Genomic DNA, 5,658 nt, shown 5'->3' on the forward strand with positions numbered 1-5,658 from the left:
GTAGTATAAACATAGCAATACTTTGGAAAGCAAAGGGGAGTAATCCTGAAAACCATTTGTCCTAGAGTGAGCATAGCACAAAGAAGTTGAATCACTATGCTGTACGCCCAACGCTGATGTGACATTGTATGTCAGCTCTACTCAAAAAAATTACAAGTTAAAAAAAAAATAAAGGAAAATAAAGGGAAAAAATTGTCCTATTCAGGTGCTTACTGTTTTAACAACCATCAAAGTACTTAGGAGAATTGTCACATTTAAAATGTTATCCATTTTCCTTTTCTATAAAGGCGGGTCTCCTAGATTTGCTATCTTTTCTGTGATCCGTACTGGCAGGTGCCCCCTAGCAGATAGTTTTAGAAAAAAAATTAACATCTTCAAAGCAAAAGTGATTTTCTTTACAATGAGTAAAAGTGTCCACAGTGAGCAAAAATGGATTTTTTTTTTTAAATAACCTTTGCTATGGGGTTTCAAAATAGGTTTCTGGAAATGTTCCTATTCGTCTTTTGTTGCTGAAGTGAAGTACTGCTCATCTATGAATTCTCTCACACTTACATACTATAAAACTTAAAAGAATTTACTAACCTCTTTATCTAGTTTCCATTTATTTTGAAAGATATTGGTATATAACAATTTCTAACTGGTTTACATAAAGTATTTTGATGCCAGGTAAATGGAAATTTTCTATGCAAATTTCAACAAAAACTTTTCAATAATTGGTGGATGCAGTAAAAACTATATATGACAGCAGCAAAATACTTCTCTTCCATTCGAGCCCATATATTCTTTTCAGCTATTAGAGCCATGGAAACCAACTATCAAGTTACACTGAACAAAGAAATAGAGTAAGCCAATACCTTTACAAATATTGAAACATTTTAAATCACCATACTATTATTAAAATATTTTAGTTAAGACGTTTGGTACATTAATACAAACTTTTGCCCAGTATTTCATCTTTCATCTTTATTTTTTATAACATATGCTATGCATGTATACTCATACATACATACATACATGGGGTCTATATAAAAAAATATAGATATATCGGGGTGCATGCTCACTTTAAAAAATTGATTCAAATTGACTTATTAGAATGGATGATTCAAAGAACAGGGAGCTGACTGCTCTCAATGGTAGTGATGCTATCTAAATTTTAAATAAATTCACATGGAATCACTAGCAAAGTATCATGAGAAAAACTGCACGGTGGAGTTTTCCGCTTATTAACTTCAGGGAATTTATTCCTGAGAGGGGTGGCAGGAGAAAAAAACAAGCCCCCTGCACCCTCCAGGTTAGAAATATACAAACAGGGGTTGTGAGGAGTGAGATTGAGAAAGGAAATGCAAATCAAAGGCACTGGAAAAGTCTTCCTGGGTTTTCTCTTTCAACTGCCCTGGTATCTGTAAGGGAAGATGGTACTGGTATGATTAACAACCACTATCTTGATGTCTACCGATTGCTGCTTATCTGGGAGATGGAAATGATTAACTGCACACAGCACCAGCAGTAACTGAATGTCTATGAAGAAAGAGGGGGGAGAGGGCGAAGCAGAGATACAGGTAGGGAAAGACCTGGAAAGTTCAGCTCTTTAAAGAATATGACTTCAGTCAATTCTTAACCGTTACTAGTCTATTTTACTTTGAACAGCTTCGGGGTTATCTCAAACTATGCTTGTCAAAAACTCTAGTGTTAACAACTTAAACTATTCTAAGCGGACACGAAGTGAGTGGAGGGCAGAGTATGCCATCCACGTTCAGCCTCTCACTTAACTGAGTTACACTCACAGTGCAAGGCTGTTCCCACACACCTGGAACCTACATTGGCTGTTGCCTCCACGAACCTTTGCCCTGTAATTATATACAGATATAGATTACGAATCTCAACCAGTGAAATAAAGTTCTCCGGTCCCATCCCTAGGTGTGACCAGTGGCAGAGTAACGCACAAAGGACAATGGTGTATTAGAGTGGAGGGAAGGCTGAGGATAATTCTGAAATGACTTCGCTCTAACCACCAATTGAGGGGCGCCTGGGTGGCTCAGTGGGTTAAGCCGCTGCCTTCGGCTCAGGTCATGATCTCAGAGTCCTGGGATCGAGTCCCGCATCGGGCTCTCTGCTCAGCGGGGAGCCTGCTTCCTCCCCTCTCTCTGCCTGCCTCTCTGCCTGCTTGTAATCTGTCTGTCACATAAATAAATAAAATCTTAAAAAAAAAAAAAAAACCTGATTCAGGGCACCTGGGTGGCTTGGTGGGCTAAGTATCTGCCTTCATCTCAGTTCACGATCCTGAGTTCCTGGGATCAAATCCCGGGTGGGGCTCACAGGGAGTCTGCTTCTCCCTCTAGCCCTCCTCCCACTCATTCTCTCAATCTCTAATAAATTAAATCTTAAAAAATAAAAAACAAGGGACGCCTGGGTGGCTCAGTTGGTTAAGCAGCTGCCTTCGGCTTGGATCATGCTCCCAGCATCCTGGTATCGAGTCCCACATGGGGCTCCTTGCTCGGCAGGGAGCCTGCTTCTCCCTCTGCCTCTGCCTGCCATTCTGTCTGCCTGTGCTCGCTCTCTCTCCCTCTCTCTGACAAATAAATAAAATCTTTAAAAAATAATAATAATAATAAAATAATAAATAAATTAAAAATTCACACACACACACCCTATTGCCAGTATTTTTATTACTTGAGTTCTGTTCTCAACTGATGAAAGGGACTTTTACCCCTGGTGCCATGTCCATGCAGTAGGCACAGGAGTCAAGTTTTGAACCCCACATGAAGTCCTCTTTAAACAGTGAGATCGAGGCACGAGAAGATACTATGGTAATAACATAGAAGTGATTTCTCATCTCCTCTGTCACATGCCTCCATTCCATAATTCTCTTAACAGAATACTGAGCATACTCCAGAGGTATAGGGAGGCACGGACAAGCTAAGCAACCTGTCACATGACCAGCATGGATTTCAGCTCCGTGATTTCAGCCTTCCATCCCCGTTGTGAAAATCTGGGTGGTTCTGGAGCTAGAGTGTCAAATGAAATACTTTTACCCTAAGATAATGACAAAACTAATTTAGTATCACCCTTGTGGGACAAGATTAACTAATTTTTAGAGATTTTTAATGGCTTGTTTCCTTTCTAAATTTCTCCTGTTTAATAAGGTTCCTATGCCATGATATATAAAATCTCTCCTCTGTGGAGTCAAGAGATTACATTTATTTTCTCTTTTCAACTGAAACCAAGTACTAGCTTCCCAGAAGTTTCAATCTGCATCCACTCTAAGACTTAAAGAACTCTATTACTCAAAATCTCAAAGTATTAGCCTGTTTAAATACCTTTTTCCATTCCATTCCACTAAAGAGCCAAAGTACTTTCAAAAATGGCACTTTTGCAATAAACACAGGAGCCCCTTAGAATACTGCTTCAATTGAGCTATTTGTGATAAAAAAGCACCAAGCATCACTGTTGGCACATAGTTGGCATGCAAATATATCAAGTTGCGTAGGGTTTCTCTGTGGGGGCTGTTCCATCACCTATGCTACTGTGGGATCAGAGGACAGGATGACAACCTTCTAGTTATCTCGGCTTGGTTCCCACCCATCCAGCCTCTGTATCTTGATAAAGCAATACAAATCCCTGATCCCTTGTTATAAAAAGAAGCAAAAACACAAAAACAAAAACAAAACCAACTTAGTTCAGGCCCATCCTCACATCATACCCAATTCATATTCTTTCTTTGGTACCTATAGTGTTTTAGGGTTGTACTTATACCCACTCCCAAAGATTTTTCACCCCAACTCTTTGCATGCATCATGACATTGTTTTTTTTTCTCTAGAAAGAGTAACAGTAAACCTGGAAACAAATGGATAGAATTTAGAGGTAAGGATGTTTAACTGTGAAATACTGTTCATAATTTTAATGTTTAAAAAGGTCTCAATATCCAGAAAGAGGGCTGACACAACTATGGACAGCTCTATAACTGAAATGTTGTGCAGCCAGTACAAATGAGGGGAGGACTCTACCTATGCTTGATAATGCGTAACAGTAAGGATAATCACATGGGCAAAAAATGTCACTGCCAAGTGTATATTGTTAGGACACTTAAACAATATCTGAAAGACACCACAACAAAATTGTTTTAAATGAGCAGGAAGGGGTGAGGGACAGTTAGAACACCAGCTGGGCAGTAAACTCCCCCATAGGATTCTAGAAACAGATCTAATGTTTGTTGTAAGAATAACAATTAAAACCTCTTCCCCTTCCCTGAAGTGCATCAGTTTGCCAAACACACACACACACACACACTCATGAACATAAAAGATCTGAAATAGACTGATCAAAACAAAAAACAGTTGTCTTGAGGGAATCAGAACTAAGATGACATTTCTTCTTAAAATACTTTAAATACTTTCAAATACTTGAAAGTATTTAAATACTTTCAAATACTTTATACCTTTGAGTATTTTTGCCTTATGCAAAAAACCAACTTTGGGTTTTTTTTTTTTAACTTGCAAGGCAATACAAGGTTCTTGAACAATCCACTTTCCCTTGCTTGCCATTTCTTAAACAGGCCAAGCACACACGTTCCCTCCCTGCGGTCTTTACATCTTTTCTCTCTGTCTGGAACGTTCTCTCTAGATATTCTTATAGCTTTCCCACCTCATGAATCCATTTATAGATTGTTATCATGTAGAGACCGCCCCCCATTTAAAATAAATAAACCTCCTACAATTATGACAATCTTTATCCCTTTACGGTTTTTCTTCTTTTATCATATCTATTGGTATCTGACATTTAAATTTCACATTTATTTAATGTTTACTCATTCCCAACATTTGCTTACTAAAATGTAAGCTCAGTGGGACTAGAGTCTTTTATTGGTTTGTTCCCACCTCATCACCAGAATAATGCTTGGCACAAACCTAGGGCTCAAATGTACCTGATTTAAAGGATAAATAAATATGAAAGGTGCAGTGTATCTGAGAAGTAACCACATAGCATTGACACATACTGTAACATTTCTCAATTCGAGGGCACCATCTTTGCTGGGGGAAGAAATTCTTAGCGTGGTTGGAAAGGGGCCCCCTTCCTCTTTTCTGAAATATGTAAACATACAACATGTAAACATACAACATGGCAGCTGGTGCTGAAAACCTGAGGCTGGATGTTCAAGAAGGTCAGAACTCCAAATTCCTTCCTTTATATAAAGAAAACTGTTAATCTAAACGCCATCATGTCATCTCAGCGAAGATCATGCAAGAGCAAGGGAATGAAGCATGCCTATTGCCGAACTCAGACAAGAACGTGTTCCTTTCCAGCTGTACCTTCCAGGAGGAATCCCATGGTCTCAAGCTCATATGCCTCCATTTATCAAATAGCATTCAGGCACCTTTACGTTTGGTTCTGAGTTTACTATTATGTGATTTAAGTAGTGTGAAAAGACAAAACAAATGCTAAGATAGGAAAGCATGCTCCAGTCATATACCTTTTTCCTTTCAAGGGTAAAAATTTTATTTTTGAGGAACTTCATACTGCACATTTTTAAAGAGTCACATAAGAAAGCAAAAATGTTATCCTCCCCTCATCCTAGAAATAAATAAGAAGGGCATAAAATTTCTTTTTTTAAATCACGACACTTGGAAGTTTAGCACCAGCATCCAAAATGAACAAAAAAG

Source organism: Neovison vison, chromosome 12 (genome assembly GCF_020171115.1).
Source record: "Neovison vison isolate M4711 chromosome 12, ASM_NN_V1, whole genome shotgun sequence".
In the NCBI taxonomy this organism is placed as follows: domain Eukaryota; kingdom Metazoa; phylum Chordata; class Mammalia; order Carnivora; family Mustelidae; genus Neogale; species Neogale vison.